At 42.4% G+C, this 18,275-nt stretch overlaps 1 protein-coding gene and 1 long non-coding RNA gene across 2 annotated transcripts in view; one reads left to right on the forward strand and one right to left on the reverse strand.

Moving 5' to 3' along the window:
• Nucleotides 1-8,034, reverse strand: part of LOC120385921 — a 38,600-nt gene extending 30,566 nt beyond the window's left edge. The window contains exon 1 of the long non-coding RNA XR_005589418.1: nucleotides 7,963-8,034. This is a non-coding gene — a long non-coding RNA (uncharacterized LOC120385921). The remainder of the gene's footprint in view (nucleotides 1-7,962) is intronic.
• Nucleotides 8,017-18,275, forward strand: part of FBRSL1 (fibrosin like 1) — a 739,850-nt gene continuing 729,591 nt past the window's right edge. The window contains exon 1 of the mRNA XM_039504497.1: nucleotides 8,017-8,125. The gene's annotated coding sequence lies outside the window, so the exon portion shown is untranslated. The remainder of the gene's footprint in view (nucleotides 8,126-18,275) is intronic.

The following is an 18,275-nucleotide window of genomic DNA, read 5'->3' on the forward strand; positions in this document are numbered from 1 at the left end:
ATGGGTGTGTGATAACTTTAGCTTGATCCTGGCTATGAACTGACTCTGGTGTAAATTATTTTGCAGTGGTTCATGGGGGAATATTTTCTCAGGTTCTCCTCCCCTCCCCCGAAGTTGAAAGATGTGTGATGTTATCTACAGCTGTGTGATTTGGAGGTACAGAGTCAGTCCACCATCCTGTTTGTGTTGCATCTGGTTATTGTGATAATGTGCCTGATAAGATCATAATTTATTGTTGCCAGAGAATATGTTTAAAATAGGAAGGTGTCAGGCCTGAGGATGTTTTCCAAGAGAAGGCGTAAGGCCATTTTGAACAAAGACACTTTTTCCCCCGCTGCGGTTTGAGATGAATTATAATATCAGCTGTTACCCATAACAGCCTGGAGATCTTTAAGTAATGGTGACAGGTTTGGCCACCATTTTCCAGTTGGAAAGCAGAGACTCCACTAGGTCTTTAGCCTGTATTTATGGCCCCAGCAAGTGGCTGCCTCGTGCTCACATCCCCGGTTAGGCTAGAGATGAGCAAAACTAGAGACAGAAGGAGTCATTTTCATTATGCAACAGCCTAACCCCTAACCAGGAGTGGTTCAGAACCAGATCCAATTTGATCCAAGCCCTGTGTTTGATAGGATAAATGGCCCCACGCTGGAACCATCTCTATAATCAGGACTGTGATATTCTGATGGCCCTACACACCCAAGGTTCCTGTTGACACCGGTGAGTGTGCAACACAGGATAAGGGAACACTTAGCATGAGTCCAGTTCACCATGCATGGGTATGATGGTAGAATCCTCTCCAGCTCCTTCTCTTTGGTGTTTGCCCTCAATACACTGGGATTAGTATTAAGCAGAGTACACTTATGTGAGTGGTGACACCAAAAACGCTGCATTCATTCCAACTCTAATTCAGCAAATTATTTAAGCATGTGCTTAAATCTATCCCTGTTTAGCAAAGCACTTAAGTGCATGCAGTAAGTACATGCTTAAGTGCTTTGCTGACTAGGGATGGACTGCTGATCTGGGGCCTGTTATAGCAGCCTCTAGATAGTATAATTATATGTAGGCAACTATTGTTATATATAGAGAGAGAAAAAGCTGCTTTTAATCTCAGGCTTTGGGGACTCTCAGTAATTATATAGCCCTGCAAATGAGCCATGTTTAGTAAAGTATGATTCAAGCATAATTACATACATCATTCAAGTTGCTTTCCATTTTCCCTAGCAGGAATCTGTCCCCGCAAGGCAAGGCAGTGGCCTGTGCTTTATTCCCCTTACCAGCACCTGCAATTGTGCAGTGTTTCTGTTTCTGTCAGACTCAGGGTGTGGAGAATTACACACACGTAGATTTATGACTTGCTGCTTGGAAATATACATGTCAAGTGTCCTGCTGAGTTTTATTGAGTCTGCTGTGGCGGCATCCAGTACTCAGTACAGTATGATTATTTCAGGCTTTAATCCTGCTTAATCCTATTCTGTGGAGCGGAGAGTGGGGGGCTTCTTGTCTGGCCATTTTGGCATGCAAACCACCTGTATTCTGGCACTTGGTTTGAAAATTCAAATTGGCTGCGTCTTCTAAACTTGAGAGTTACATCGCTGACCACAGGCAGTGCCCGTGGCTCAATAGTGCCTTTGCAGCATAACCTTACCTGAGCCACGCAAGAAGGTGCTCAACAAAAAATCACTTTGATTCAGCTGCATTGATTTTGCCGGTCAGACTTGCCACTCTCATCATTTTTCTCAGTCCTTGCTTTAGTTAGCGATTTAATATATTTTCACTTCATTATAATGCAAACTCTTTGCAAGTTATTCAGGGAAACAATGTAAAGGTTTCAGAACTTCTGGAAATTGTGTGGATTTTCTAATTTGCGAAGGCTGTTTGTTTTTCTTTTCTTTAGCAAAGTGACACTCTTAAAAGCTTAAAGTGTATTACCGCTAAAATAAATCAATCCTGTTCATGCACAGAGGTATTGTATACAAATGCAGTAATTAATGGCAACTCTGCCCTCCACTCAGTGGAGCAGAATGGGTTAATTGTGTCATTGGCTCTAAAATGTTATCATCCAGTGGAGATTCTCCTTCATCTCAGATACCCACTTCTGGTACTTTCAGAGCAAGAGGATGGAAGTTCCATCCTTAATGCTGCTGTGAAGTTCTCATTGGCCCTGGTAACAACTACGTAGCCACAGATTTGTTGCAATTCTCTCATAGCTGTATTTAATGTTGAAAATGTTTTACTTACCTCAAGGAGAGAATTATGCCTCCTCCCCTCTCCCTGCCACAAATGGAGAGAAGGGGGCAAATTGGCCTGCAAAGAGTAAGCCCATTAATTAAAGGGGAGAAAACTGCATGACACTGTAAAGTATCAGAGGGTAGCCATGTTAGTCTGGATCTGTAAAAAGCGTCAACCCCTCAGACAGAGACCAACACCTACAAGATCTTCACCAAGCATTCTCAAAACTATGATACCCCCAGGAGGAATTAAGGAAACAAATCAACAGAGACAGAAGTGTACCCAGATGCCTCCTGCTGCTAGATAAGCCCAAGAAAGAAACCAACAGAACTCCACTGGCCATCACCTACAGTCCTCAGCTAAAACCTCTCCAATGCATCAGTGATCTACAACCCATCCTGGACAATGATCCCTCACTTTCACAGGCCTTGGGAGGCAGGCCAGTCCTCGCCCACAGACAACCCGCCAACCTTAAGCATATTTGCATCAGCAACCACACACCACACTATAGTAACTCTAACTCAGGAACCAATATATGCAACAAACCTCGATGCCAACTCTGCCCACATATCTACACTGGCGACACAGGACCAAATCAGATCAGCCACAACATCACCGGTTCATTCACCTGCAAGTCCACCAATGTAATATGCCATCATGTGCCAGAAATGCCCCTCTGCTATGTACATCAGCCAAACTGGACAGTCCCTACGTGAAAGGATAAATGGACACAAGTCAGATATTAAGAATGGCAATATACAAAAACCTGTAGGAGAACATTTCAACCTCCCTGGACACACAATAGCAGATTTAAAGGTAGCCATCCTGCCAGAGCCGGCTCCAGGTTTTCTGCCGCCCCAAGCACCTGCTTCTTTAGCTGGTGCCTGGAGCCAGCCCTGCATCCTGCAGCAAAAACTTCAGGACCAGACTTCAAAGAGAAACTGCTGATTTGCAAATTTGACACCATCAGCTCAGGATTAAACAAAGACTGTGACTGGCTTGCCAACTATAAAAGCAGTTTCTCCTCCTTTGGTGTTCACACCTCAGCTGCTAGAAGAGGGCCTCACCCTCCCTGATTGAACAAACTTTGTTATCTCCAGACTGATTCTTGCTTGCATATTTATACCTGCCTCTGGAAATTTCCATTACATGTGTCTGACAAAGTGGGTATTCACCCACGAAAGCTCATGCTCCAATACCTCTGTTAGTCTATAGGGTGCCACAGGACTCTTTGCTGCTCATGACATCGTAAATAACTTTCCATGTAGATAAGCTAATTGTATATAATTACAATATTCTATTCCAATGGCCTGACAAACAGTGAATTTCTCAGACCCATTTATAGACCCGGCAAAGGTGATGAGGCTGCAAAAGCATCATTTCAAAACTATGTAGCCAACTTATTTAAACTTGATTTGGAAGGCAAATGGCATTAAATGAATAAATGCTCAGATGAGGCAATTCACCTAGAGCATTGGTCCCTTTGTTGGCGTATAGCAAATTACACTTCTATATGTGCAGCAGTAAAAAGAAAACTGCCTCTTGTTTAAAAAAGGAAGTCTCCAATGACTGGGTGGAGAGAGTGTGGGTGGAAGGTATGTTTGTCCATATTTGGTAGCAATGTCTCAAAGCACAGGAATGTCCATGCCAGATTTTAGGCTGTTTCCAAAGGTGCCTAAGAGTGTTTGGAACCCAGCTCCCAATGAATGCTAATGAGATCTGGGGTCCTGTCTTCTTTTGGGTCTGCAAATGCTTTCACTCCGTCTGAGAGCATCCAAGGTATGCTGGGGGTATGCTGGGAGAATGAAAGGATGGGCCACTGGTTAAGACATTAGCCTTGGACCAGGGAAGTCAGAGTGCTAGTTCCTGCTCTGCTACAGGCCACTCTGCAACCTTACGCAAGTCATTTAATCTCTGTGCCTCGGTTTCCCATCTGTGCGGTAGGGGTGATGATGATAATACTCTTCTACTAAGAGGAGTGTTAGGAGGTTATTTGCAATAAAAGATTGAGATGCTCAGTCCTACAGCGATGAAGACCAGGCAGGAGATAACCCACACCCTGGATAATATATCATGATTCAGAACAGCGTGGGATAGTATTACAATGGAAAGGTTCATGGATAATCTGAGCTGGGCATTAATAGGCTTATTTTTAAAGCTCTGGCTACCAGTAAATGGAAAAAGATAACTCAAAGGGCCAGTCTCCTGCAGGTGTCAATCAGCATAGCTCTGTTGCAGTCATTGGAGCCGCTCTGATTTACACGGGCTGAAAACGTGGCCCAAAGAGCCCTGTAAAAGTTGATACTATTTAGCTTCTCTTCTAATAACCTGTGGGATTAAGGGACCTGATGAAAGCTAAACTTCTCCTCCTGCATCAGCACCTACTCCCCAAACCACCTTACCACCAGATCTTGCATCTAACTCAAAATTTGCAAAATGTAATTTTTTAAAAAATAATTTGCACTTTGTTCTTATGAAAAAATATTTTATTTCTTGGCATCTGTACTGTTTGCAATGCAACACCACTCTTGTTTGGTACAGCAGCCTTCAGATATTACAGTTTAAAAATACAGTTATAAGGTATTTAATGGCAGAAGGATAGAGACATTCAGGACTCGAGACTAGAGAAATAAAGATACATTTTCAGCTCAGATTGGAAATCAGACGCAGAGTAGATAAGGCAGACAAATGCATGAAGGCTTCTCCAGACAGCAGGATCTGCTGAGGAGCAAGAGAAGGTGCTCGCACCAGCAGTAAGAAGGCTTGATACAGGACAGAGCTAGATAAGCATGGTGAGCACAGATGGTAGCCAGGAGAGATATGGTCCAGGAGGCAGGCTGAAGCAAATCTGTCTATTTTGTTTTGTCCTTATTTATGACTTTGCAAAGAGCTTCAAAGGCGTGTGTGCTTATCAGGTAGGAATTGATAAGATACCATAGGATAGGACTCTCAGCCAACTTTAATGTGTGTGTCATTCTTTTCCCCTTTGTCTCCCAAGACCTTTCTTATGCTGCCAGAATTGCAATCTCCAAAGTATATATATAAACTGTACAGTGATGCTCCCTTTGGACAGAGTTTGATCAAATGTGCAATTTAAAGTGGATGTTTAATAGCGTCATGATTCCTTTGACACACAAAGATATAGCCTAAACTGTAATACACAATGTTCTGCCATCTACGGGTACGCCCAGGAAACTCAGCCTGTCCTATGCCTGTTGCCCTCATGCTCCTAAAGCGCCTTCATTTCCTTCTGGTGCCAATGCACACTCATGGGTAATGGAACAGGTTCTGCATCTTCTGATGCCTGTAAGGCAGAAGGTTCAGTCCTCTCTGTTAAAAAATAATTGATACCAGATGCTGGAGTGCTGGGGGGTAATTCTACCAGAATATAATAGCTAAGAAACAAGAATCTGTATTTCACCACTTCCCTGGGAACTGGGGACAGAGGATGTGAACAAAGAGAAGGATTTCCACTGCAAGAGTCAGAAGGGGCATAATTTTTAAAGGTCACAAGAACCTTCATAACTACTGTTAGAGAAAAAATGTTTTTGTGCAATATTTAATCAGGAACAGTATAACTGTGTGAATGGTGTCCCCTGCAATATTGGCAAAGCAAGTGAGAACTTAGCTAACCTGCTGTATATATGTTGGTTAGCAATACTATGATCATTGTACATGATCAATTGTTCTAAGATTTCAAACACTCTTGGAGAGGAAAATGCTAGCTTACCGAGGACAGTAATTCCTTCTTTTTTTCCCCCTTCCTTCCTTCCCTTGCTGGAGAAGACCATTTTCTTGGTCAGCCCCCTCACCGACTAATTTTTCAAGTTGCCCAGCATGTTTGCTACATTTGAACCACTTATTCACTGCATTGACATTTGCAGAGCAAATGCAATTGCAAGACGTTCGAGCCATATGAGGGCAAAATAGGGCCCTTCAATGCTGCCCATGTTTCATCTCCATCCTACTGAAAAACTAGTCTGTCTCCACTTCCTTGTAGGGTTTTCTCCTGTTTTTGTTTTGTTTTACCCCTCTTGTTCTTAAAACTTAATACAGTTCAGGAAAGTAGGATTTCCTGCCCGGGGTGATTCTCTCTGTTACTCCTCAAGTGGGGTCAGGTGCACACCGGTTTGGGAGACAGGAGATTTGGGTCCTATTCTGACTCTACCACTGACTTGGTGTGTGACCTTGTCTCATTTTCAAAAGTCACTTAGGCTCAGCTCCTCAAAGATATTTAGGTGCCTAAGTTCCATTGAAATCAATGGAACTTAGGTGCCTAAATACCTTTGAGGATCTTGGACTTACATTAAGACTTAGGCTCCTAAGCACCTTTAGGCAACTCTTTTAACCTCTCTGTCCCTTCTTTTCCTAATAATAATACTAGACTATCAGAACAAAGCCAAACACCCTAAAGCCTGATCCTGTTGTTTGTGATCTCACAGCTGATTGCTGTTTTCATACTATGATGTCTTGGAGAATTAGGAAGTCAGGCAGGGAATAAGCAGCAGCAGCTGATAAACCCTTAAGACAACGAACGCCCTGTTCCAATCCCACATTTGCCATTGATTTCTGGAGGGCCAGTGGGCTCCGGCTGGAGATGAGCTCAATCCTGCAGTCCTTACCCATGTGAATTGTCCAGCTGGATTAATAGGACTACTTACGTCAGAACTGGGCCATGTATTTTTCTTCCTTTCCTTGGAATTCCCTTTTGATCATAGCTTAGCCCTAAGAATCCCTCACAGATTTCTTTTCCAATGCAAATTTTCCTAGTAACAAAGCAAAAGACAAGAGATACGGAAAATCTCTGCACAGAACTGCCAGTCTGTTTTTCTGGAGAGTTCTCAGCTTCTCTGATCCGCTAATGATCCAGTATCCACCCCCTTCAACCTTTACTCCCATGGAAACCTCTGAGTGCTCAGACCCTCTGCCAAGGAGTGTTTCTAAATAGGATTTTTTTTCAGCGTTGAGGTATCAGCTGTTCTTTAAAGAGATTATGGTGATAGCATCCCTAGTACGTTGACTCCACTGTGCAGTGAGTTTTGTGATTAAACAGCTCAGCAATGGGGGTTTCCAAGGATAAACTGTGCCAGGGTGATCGCCTTTCCTCTGTAAACCAGGGAATCTAACAAAAGGAAGGACGAAGAAAGACGGCTGCAACTCTACAGCTATTATTAGTGTCTTGAAGCATGGTCACTGCTTTGCTTAGGCTGTCAGGTGTCACTTTGCATCTGTTCTGGGCGGTGGTCAGACAGAAAAAAAATGGTGAAACTCATTAAATGCTGCCATGCATGACTGAGCTCTGCAGCTGGGCAGCACAGATGGTTAAGTGACCCAGTAATGGTGGAGGGAGCAGCACGCAACAAGTTCAGGGGGGCCCACCAATAAGTTATACAAACACCTTTGTGTGTATAATGGTAAATTGGCCCTCATCTCCAGACTATTCGAGCAAAGTATTAAAAATGTGCCCTAACAAGAAATGCCTGTGCCTACGATCCTCTGCATTTGTGCACTGGCTCTCAGGTCATTTTAAAGAAAGAAAATGATGAACAGTAAAAGTAAAGTCCTAGGGTAACAAAAATTCCCACCCCTTTTAGCACAGGCAATGGGAGACCTTCGTTTGAGACCTACAGCACCATGCAGAGCCAAACTAAATGTGGTAGTAAGCACAGTATTAATACGACACCTTCCCCCACCTCCTTCACTGAAATTCTAGTCAGTACTGTCATTACTTACTGTAGTGCTATCCTTTGATAGTAGATCCTTTCCCCCAGCCTGCCTTTCCGGGGTTAGCCCTTTAAATTTAACAGAGCTGAGCAGCTCTAGCCTGGGGGGGAAGACATTTTGTAGTGGCTGGCTGCTTTTCTCCCTAGCCTTCCACCCTGAAGCAAGCAAGCAAGTAAGTAGCTACCTACCTACCTATTGGTTTGGTTTTTCATCTGCATTCGCCTGATTATTACAAGTTCTTTTTTACTGCCCAGAAGGACTGATGGGAGAGAAGGACTCCCTATATTTTCCAATTTAGTTTGTTGAGAGAGTGGTAAAATATAACTGTACTTGTACAGATAACTCAGAGTATTCAGAGTCCATCTGAGGACTACATTTATTCTGTAAGTATTCTTGTTACCGTTTTTCAAAGGGCTATATTTAAAAACACACATACAAAATAAATGTAGCTGGTTTCAGTTCTGACCTTAGTTAGCTGCTGGAGCACTTTATATTTGTATATGAAAATTTAAATAAAAAAGAACTCTTTTAACCAAAAAAAAAAAAAAAGGCTAGCTGAATGCAAGGTCAAAAAGGCAGCTTCAGAACAAAACAGTGAATTTTAATGTTCTATCACAGCGTGCTGAATCTGCTCCTTAAAATTCTAGCTGTAGAAGCATACATTGTACTTTCTAGGTAAAAATGGGGGGTTATTTTTAAGACCCCCTTTTAAAAAGAAAAGCCATAGTGTGATGTGGTAGATATTATCAAGCATTGTCTCACATTGACAGTTAGCAAGATTTCATCCAGGATTGTACCATAATTCAGAGTGCTGGATGGGTTGTGTTCCGAAGTCCCTGGATAGATAAACATCCCTCTGATCTAAACTTCCTGTCTGAATTTCTTTTTCTGTCCTTTAAATCAGACAAAGCACAGATCTTTGTTTTAGTTAATACCCTGTATTGGTCTAACCACACAGATTAGACTTGAGGATCTAGAAAATAGGTTGGGATGTAACATTACAGAGACGCAGTAGTTTCTCCATAGTTAAGACTGAAGTCAGAGTTACACCAGAAGTCTTTCTCCCATACATGCATATACACAGACACACTTTTCACTAGAACAAGGATCTAGGCTTGGGAGGGTTAGAGGCAGCATCAGCTCTTGGGACGCCAACTAACCAATTATGTGCCAGTGCCTAAGGACAGCACTAAAGCTGTGAGAAACAGCAGGGACCTCAGAGCTTCTGTCAGAAGACTGGTGAGTGGCTGACCTCTGCTTGAATATTACCAGGATAAACTTAGGTTGCATTTAGACATGAATGAGTGTAATTTCACCTTGATTAACATTGACATAATGCCCTGAGAAATGTGATAAGAGCACACAAATAATGTACTGTTTGCTTTTATCCTCTGGAAGCTCTCCTATGTGCAGCACAGGAGAGTTCCCTACTATATTACTAAATTCCCACCCCCTCCCCAAGTCAGCATAGTAGCTCAACTCATGAAAGTGCCAAGACTCGCTTGCTTTGATCACACAAGTCGTCCCTTTTGACAACAAAGTGGGTTTGGCCCCAGATCACCATTGTACTGTGTTGACCCACTCATTAGTCTGAGAACTACCATTGGAATCCTTATCAGAGCCTCATACAGACGTGATTCCTGGCAGTTTCCAGATCTGGTTGCTCTAAGAGTCTCTCTGTGGGGACTGGTGACCGCCAATACACGTAAAAAGACTGGATGTGGTGAGTAGGTATAAAAGGAGCCAGCAGCCCTTTCCAAGACATTTCTCCTCTGGAAATTTAAGATAGGGGTGTAGATTAATAGGAGGAAAAAGAAAAGAAAAAACTGTTCATAAGGAGAAATCCTGCTTTCTCTTAAGCAATACAAACCAAAAAAAACCCCACAAAAATCCTGAGAAACTTCTCTGAATTGCTTCTATAAATTGAGAACTGGCATTTGATCTCCCAGAGCAGTGGTACTTGGCTTCTGACAACTGAAGAAACACCTTTGTCACCCAGTGGCATCTCAATTGTGGGGTGATGTCCCATTGTTGCTCTGTAAAACATATTTGTGATGTTGCATTGTAACAACTTGATATCGCTACATACTGAGGTGGAGTCACAATGCAATAGCATCACATCCCCACCCTCTCTGTGGTTGCTAAGTAATGACAGCAGGCTCCTCTTTTCTCATCTCCCTCTTGGCAGCTGGAAGGAAGGTTTCTTCCCCTCTTTCCCCTCACCCCTGACATTGGAGGGACAGGGGTGTTGGCACATTTCTTCTTTCCCTTTCTTGTGGTTGCTGAAAGGAAGCATGATCCCAGTGGGACGAGGTTTCCATTACTGCTCCATTGCTCAGTGCTACCTGTGCTGCCTTATGTGTATCAAGCATTTCAGGGAACACTGTGATCCGTGCTTCACTCGCTGCTCCTGAAACGGACAGTCTAGCAACAGGAGTGACCAACCCTTCCTGTGAGCTGCATGCTGGGTCCTGGAGAGCCACGTACAACCTGAGAGCAGTGGGTTGAGTTCCACTGGAACAGAACTAATAGGATTTAGCAGCATACAGTGCACCTCTGTGCTGGTTCAGAGCCATAAAGCAGAGGGATTGAGGAAATTCCAGTTTTCAATTACAATTGAGGAAAGTTGCAAATCAAGGTTGGAATCTAAAGTGACCTGTGATAAGAGCCTCATGTTGAGAGAGCAGAAAAGGGAGACTGAATCTGACAGTGTTACCATTTTACTGAAGCTCCAAACTCTCATATATTGACAGTAAATTAATGCCATTTGTTCCAAGTAGAATATTAGGATAGTTTCCAGAAAATTAATTAGTTTAGGAACTGTCATGGTGCTCAGACACCAGCATGAATATATAGGTTACTGGGAAACCCAGGGTATAAAATAAGAGGCATTGTATTGCAATGCAGTGTCTAGCAGTCAAATGCCAATCTGTTCACTTCTTGTAGTATTGCATAGTTCATTTTTAATAGACTCCCACACAAACATAGTAATGTGTGTCTTATTTTGCCACGCAAAATAGTCTTCCCACTTCTTATGTTGACCATACACCAATTGAGAAAGCTCTTATTTTAAGAATACATTTGTGCAGGGTTGAGAAATTCCATTTTAAACATACAACTTTTATTGCAAGGAAGGGTTTGTGTATTGTGTTAGCAAAGGCAGCAAGTGATGAAAGTGAGGATGGAGAAATAAATCCTTTCTCCATTCTCTTAACTGGGGTGCATGATAAATCAATCAAACGTTAATGCCAAATTCTGAGGTGCTGAATGTCTGTAACTGCTGTATTCAGCACCTCTTGAGATTTGACCAAGAGAGGGACATGGCTTGAATGATTTCATAGTTCCAGTCAGTAGTGTTCAGTTGCACTGTTACATTCCAGTGGCATGGAAATAGAATACAGTAAACAATAAATATTCACTGAAATTGGTTTGAAAAGGACAACAGTTAATTGCATAGCTTGCTCTCTTGCATTGCAGAGCTTGCATTTCAAGTTAGAAAAGGTACAGAGTATTATTGATTTAATGCTCTTGAAATGTGTGGTATAAAACCATTCAAAAGACTTATGAAGGAGAAATGAACGCTTCCAAGGGAAGTCGTGTGGCACAAGATTGTGGCAGGCTACTGTCTCATGAAAGGTTTTCTGAAATTCAATACCCCACCCTTCAAAACACTTTCTGCTCCCCATAAATTGAGACAACTTCCTTCCTGTGCAAAAGTGAAATGCAATCAGTGAATCAGACCGGAGGTTGGCAATAATCTATCTGAGGCACACATGAAAAATATTGTGCTGTATTATTGAGAAGACTTCAGTACTTAATACATGTTTTCTAAATGTGAGTAATCCCTTGGACTCTTTTCCCCCTTTCTCTCAATGAGCCTCTCCAATTCATCTTGGATTTTGAAAAATGTTTCCAGACAGATGGCGTAGGATTTTTGCCCATTAAAAGCAGTGCATTTTGTTCTATATATCCTATGTGCAACTATTTGCGGTGAATCCACTTCTTAATATACATTTTGAAAAGTTAGTTTGGATGCACAAATGTGTGAGACAGGAGAGAACATGCATGTGCTCATGGAGGAATATCATAGACCCCACCGACCCTGGGGATTTATCCGTTACAGCCATCGGCTATAGACAGGTCAAAACTCTGATTAACACCAGTGCAGCTAATCCTGGCTTCAAGCAGAGGTAACCTGACCTGGTGCAAATCATGTATCACAGTGTTTTTGCCTGTCTACATTAGGGGTTTCTACGGTCGCAGTTGTGCTGACAGCTGCAACCCCCAGTGCAGGGCAGAGAAGGCCTTATCAGTAGTTACCTAGCTACTGCTAAACTTCTCACTTCCAGGTACTGTAATTAAGACGTGTCTCACCTACAGTTGCTTTAAAGAAACAAAACATTAATGGAGAAAATACTTGCAGAAATGTTTTAGTGCCTGTTTATTTTATCATAAGCACCTGACCACATGATAATTACGTTCACACTCCCTACCAGCCTCTGTTGGGGGAGCTCTGAAATACATCTGTTGCCTGAAATAGCCACTCTAAATTCTGTTTTGCTGATTATTATTATTATTATTGCTCCATATCAGTGAATAGAGTGGAAAGACCCTGGAAAAAATATAACTCCCATTTGACAGTGTTGGCTGTCTATGTAGAGGTTTTGTTTTTATAACTATGCTCAGAGAAGTAAAAAATAAACTGTATCTCGTGGACTTTCATAGATAGTAAGATGGGGATGTATTGCAGTGCACTGGTACCTCAATCAGGCTGTCCTTACTCATGCAAAATTCCCACCGCCTATAAAGGCTGCAATACAGTTAGAGAAAAACGATGGTTCTCATTTGCCCACAAATGTCTCAGCCCCATACTGTGTACTTTGCATGCTAGAGAAAAAGGTGTCTGTGTACCCCAGCATTGTTCTAGTCCAAGGAGATTTGGGCATTGCTAGCTAAGCAAAATGTATTAATCATCTATGCAGCACTGAAAACCTACATGGTGCTTTACACATATTAGATGGTCTCTACCTTGAAGAGTTTTGTCTTCTAAAATCTGCTTCATGTATATGGACTTGTGTGGCCCTTGCAGAGCATCACCAGTCAATGGGGCTCCATGCAAAAGCAGGTGTCTGCCTCCCTGGAACCTGTTCTGGGACTAGGGCCTGAGGGACACCAGCCAGACCCGAATGCAGGACAATGGTTGCAGAAGGGGGGTGCAGAGAGATTTTTTTCGATAGGAGAAGTAGGTAGGAAGGAGTCTCCTGGAATAAGTGACCTTTTAAAGAAAGAAAGATCTGAGGGAGGAGAGAAGGTGCTTAGCAGACAGGGAGTGGTGAACTGTTCCGCTTTATCATTCATTATCTTGGAGAGCAGAGTGCACCCCACCTCCTTGTTATGTGGATGGGAAGCATGGCCTAGTGGATACAGCACTGGATTGGGACTTGGGAGGCCTGGGTTCTATTTCTGTTCCTCCATTATCACATCTACAAACTGGGAATAATGATATTGACTTTTCTTTGTAACATATTGTGAGCTCTGTGGATGACAAGCACTGTATAAAAGCTAGGTATAATACCGATTCGCTTCACCTTCTCCCACCCGGGAGGGGGAAGGGAAAAACAATCTCTTCTGAAGGCAACAACAAGGCAATGTATGGGCCACCCCTCCAGCGCCCCTTCACCCAGCAGCTGGGGAGAAGTTAACACCCAAACCATCATCATATAGAATGCCTCTTGCTGGAAGATTTTCCTTGCTCATTCTCTGTTCACCTGTAAGTCTGCATGTGACTATGTGCTCACTGGTCAGCTGACATTGACAATCTAAGTTGAGTGTGTTGTGCCCTACCAGGCTCTGGATCAGGAATAGAGATGCATATGAGAACTGCTGCAGCTATGAACCCTTAAGCCAGTATGTCATAGGCTATACTTCTACCTGCCACTTCCCCATTTGCAAAGTGCAATATCTCTCTGACGTCAACCTATGGGAATAGGTGAGTATTTAGAAAACCAAAAATAGGTCAGATCTAACCATTTATTCGCCCATTGTAGGTGGATGCTTTTCTCCCAGAGGTAGAAATCATATTTGAACCCTTAAGAAGCAGGTGGGCTGAAATTGATTTATTGGGATGATTTAGAACTGTTAAAACAAATTTAATTCTGAATACAATTTCATGTAGATTAAAAGAGTCTTGGAAGTGTAGCCGTTAAGGACTCTCTCTCCAGCACCATAGCCAAAGATGGAAGATTTATGAGGCTGAGCTGCTATATTGGAAGCAACTAATTATTTGTAATGATTCTTTGTACTTTGACAGTGATTATGTATTTTCACTGGAAATGACCATGGTGAAGTAAGTGATAAAGGCAGTTCATATTAAGGACAAAGGTAATAACCAGTAAAACCAGCTCATTTTTGGACAAGCATAATAGGTAGTAAACAAAATGTCACCTAAAACAACTTATTTCAGTATTCTCAGGATGTTAAATGTTGCACCTTATAGTTTCTATTGTCTTTTTATTACTTTAAGCAGTCTTGTATTTAATTTATTTAATCTATCCAAACCATTTAAGATAAATCCCGCCCCCCATTCCAGCTCCCCACTGACACAATGATCTCTAAATACAGTAGAAGCAGCAAAGAGTCTTGTGGCACCTTATAGACTAACAGACGTTTTGGAGCATGAGCTTTCGTGGGTGAATACCCACTTCGTCGGATGCATGTCGGAATACAGTGGGACCACACGGATCCACTGTGCAGTGTTGGGGGCAGGTTACAGAAAGACAATGCAGGGGAAACATTGCAGATTTGAGGCCAGATTCTCAATGACACAAAGGCCCCTTCATGCTTCTCTGACAGCATAAAAGGGGGTGTATAGGCTTTAAACTTAAGCTCTGTTCCTAGCCCCACTGTGTAGGAAGTTAGGGTGTGGCTGGGGTACTATGTTCTATGACTATAAGCCCCAGGAAGCAGAGGGTGTAAAGTTGAGCAACCTCACCAGGACTCAAGTAGATTCTCAGGAAAGGGATGTGCAAAGGTGGTTTACCACCATCTTTCTCTTCTTCTCCCCTCCCATGTCCTCTATTCCTGTGCTAAGTATGGGAATGAAGTCATTGAGAACTGGGACCCCTATGCGCTCTAGAGCAGAGTGCCACGTTCTCAGTGGCAGTGGCACAAGATATTGACCATGGACCAGAACGGGACAGGACGACCATATTTGCTATGACAGTAGCTGCTGCTCTGATGTTCCATGCGCCTCTTTCTCGGGGTTTGTGCAGTGGTCTAGTATTTGGTCCTTTGAAAGCAAAGGCCTAGTGAGTGGCAACCTTAGAATCTGCAGTCATAAGTATATGATTAAAATGTCAATATCAATATTGTAATAAAAAAGAGCTGCTAAGATATTTGATCTTTTTTTCCTTGTCCTAGTCACCTGACATAGGCCAGGTTGTACACTTGTCACATGGCATGGTTCAGTATCCATTGACTTATGTGGCTTGTGTTACACACCTAGTTAAACTTGTGTCCTGTGATCACTGAAAATGGAAAATCAGTCCAAATGTGCTGCTGATGTTGACAGGTTTATCTATCTATCCTAAGCTATGTCTATACTGAACCAGTGTAAATTTCCCCAGTGAAAGCCAGGCTTCAGATGTTTCTGTCTCAAAGATATTTGAATGTTTCCAGTCTATCCAAAATGCAGTCGCGAAGGTTCTTTTCTTGCCTCATTGGCCCTGTCTATCTTCTTCTCAAATCTCCTACATTAGCTCCATTCGGTGGAGTTTCACCGCCTTAAACCAATGGTGAATTTGGTTCTTGTTGTCTATGTACCAAAAGAGCTATAGCCCAAAAGGTTTCTTTTCAGTAAATTCAGAATTAATGAAGAAGGCCTCCCTATTGTTGGAATGTCTAATACAATTATAAAACTGAATGAACAGACTGGCTGTAGTGGAGAGCTTCCAGGATCATGGTGCAAAATTGTCTGTTTTAACATCCATCTGTTTTCATTCCCTCTGATCCATTATCATTCACCCAGTTATAATATGATGAATATCATTATGTGAATGCAGGAAAATCACTCTAGATATGTCTCCTATTGAAAATGTTAAATTGACGTGGTAGGGGGAAAAGGCACAATTGATCTATAGATATTATTTCAAATAGGTGTCTTGATGTTTGATTTTGTTAATTTCATTAGTCAATACTTATGCCGTACTTATAAACAAAAATAGATGAATATATAAATAAGGGGTTTCCCATAAACATATTACAGAAGGTAGATAGGTTTTCTTGCAATTTTTTTGACCACTGCTGAATTGTTAAAGTTAATGTTAAATCAATTCTCCACAATTTTCCTGAGAAGGCAGACTCAAGTGAAACCTGCTGCAGCATCAAGCTAATACTAGTAAACACATAACTGGGATGAGGATCATGATGACTATGGTCACAAGGACTAATGTAAGGAACTACAGGCAATTTCCACCATCCTTGCTGGTCAGCAAAAATGAACAGAAACAAATTAGAAATGCGTATTAATGATCGGAGCTCTAAAAAACATAGAATGATTGTAACCACCACTACTCAGACAAACTGTTAAATTCACCTGTTACTTATATCTCTTCATGACAATGCTCTTCTGCAAGAGCAAGATATAAATTGCTTTTTAAACTAGGGGCGAGGCACAGAATTGCATATGTAAAAATAGCTGATTTAATTCCGATGAAAGGGTCTAGTCTGGAAACTGAGTGTTTGTAAAAGTGTTTGTAAAACAAATACAGTTATTAAACTTCATCCATTACTGTACTTAACTAGCTACATTCAGATTGAGATCCTTTATTGATAACCACTCTGCAGGCCTCAGTTTAAGCCTTAAAATGCCAAGGATCTCTAATTTTACAGATTTAGTCTTTTAAAGATACAGAAGAGGGAGAAATAGTCTTTCTGAAATGTACAGTCTAGGAAAGCCAAAGCCAATAACTTCCACTAGCCTGTAATTACCAAAGGAAGTTGTTAGATTTAGCTATCTTCCTTGCTTAATTGGCACATAAATGATTATAAGATTTGTATTAGGGCACAGATGACACCAATACAAGCATGATAGAAGTGCACAATGCACAAATGCCTACTTGCATTAAGCAGCATAATACTAAATACAAAACTTCGCCCATTATTTTAAATTATTTTTATTTGACATTTCTTTTTTTTTTTTTAAAGGATGACTTTAAAGTCATTTTATGTAGTATTTGTTGTTTAAATAGGCCAGGGCAAGGTTGTGGCTATATGTTAATAGCCTTGTGTAGCGGGAGGAGTGAGGGAGAGGGAATGACCACCAGCAGCCACTTCTGAGAATTGACACACTGCTTCTAGCTTGTTTCATTACTGTGCTTAGGGCAGGATGGAATCTGAAGACTTTGAGGAAAGCCAGGAGAAATATGGGCCCCAATCAGACTCTTACAAGGGGGTGTCCCACATCCAGGTACCAGCCTCATTCTCATTAGTGTGAAAAGGAGACACCCCGTTGGGGAAATTAACACCCCTGTACAAGGGACCAGGATGTGGGATGGGAGGGTTTCTTGGCTTCCATCACTTCTGGGGAATTATTCTACAGGTTCCCTGACAGTTTGCCCAGCTAGTGTGGGATCTTCCTCATGGGTTTTTCCCATGTCTGATACGAAGTCTTTCCTGATACTCCTCTTCTGGTCTCCCTTTCATAATTTCATTCCACTACTCCTAGGAATGGGACTAGGGGTTGCCCCAGGTGGCATTTGGAGGTAGCAGCGGTAAAGTTGTATGTGTGGTGTAACCAAAGAGGTTGCACAGTGGAGGAAAAGGGGTCTATGGGTCAGCACATAAGGGAAAGGGGATTTGGTTATAGACAACAGCCAAGCAATGGGGCAGGAGCTGGGGGGTTAAGAGAACAGCAAAATGGGGGAGTTAAGGTGGGAGGTGAAGAAGTGGAGCACTGGACCACAGGTGGAGCAGAGTGTGAGGGGCACAGGGGGAAGGTGGGAGCAGGTGGGTAGAAGGAACCGTGTGGAGGGAACAAAGAACAAGTGGGGAACAGTGGGGGGGAGGGCTGTAAGGAGCACATGAAGGCATCCTAAGTAGGGGAGCAGAGGACAGACAGGGTCAGCTATAGCTCTGCAGGAATGAGGCTGGGGGAGGAGGGATGAGCTGGGGAGACAGTTCCGCTGCTCTGATGTAGAGGAGCTGGTGGGTTCTAGGCTGAGACGTATGGGGTTTGAGGGGAAAAGTCCTGCAGTGCTAGGCTGTGGGAGGCTGGGTACGGAGCAAGCTCCCAAGGATTTGGGCTGGGGAGTTCATTGGGGTTC

The sequence above is a fragment of the Mauremys reevesii genome, linkage group 18 (genome assembly GCF_016161935.1).
Source record: "Mauremys reevesii isolate NIE-2019 linkage group 18, ASM1616193v1, whole genome shotgun sequence".
Lineage (NCBI taxonomy): Eukaryota > Metazoa > Chordata > Testudines > Geoemydidae > Mauremys > Mauremys reevesii.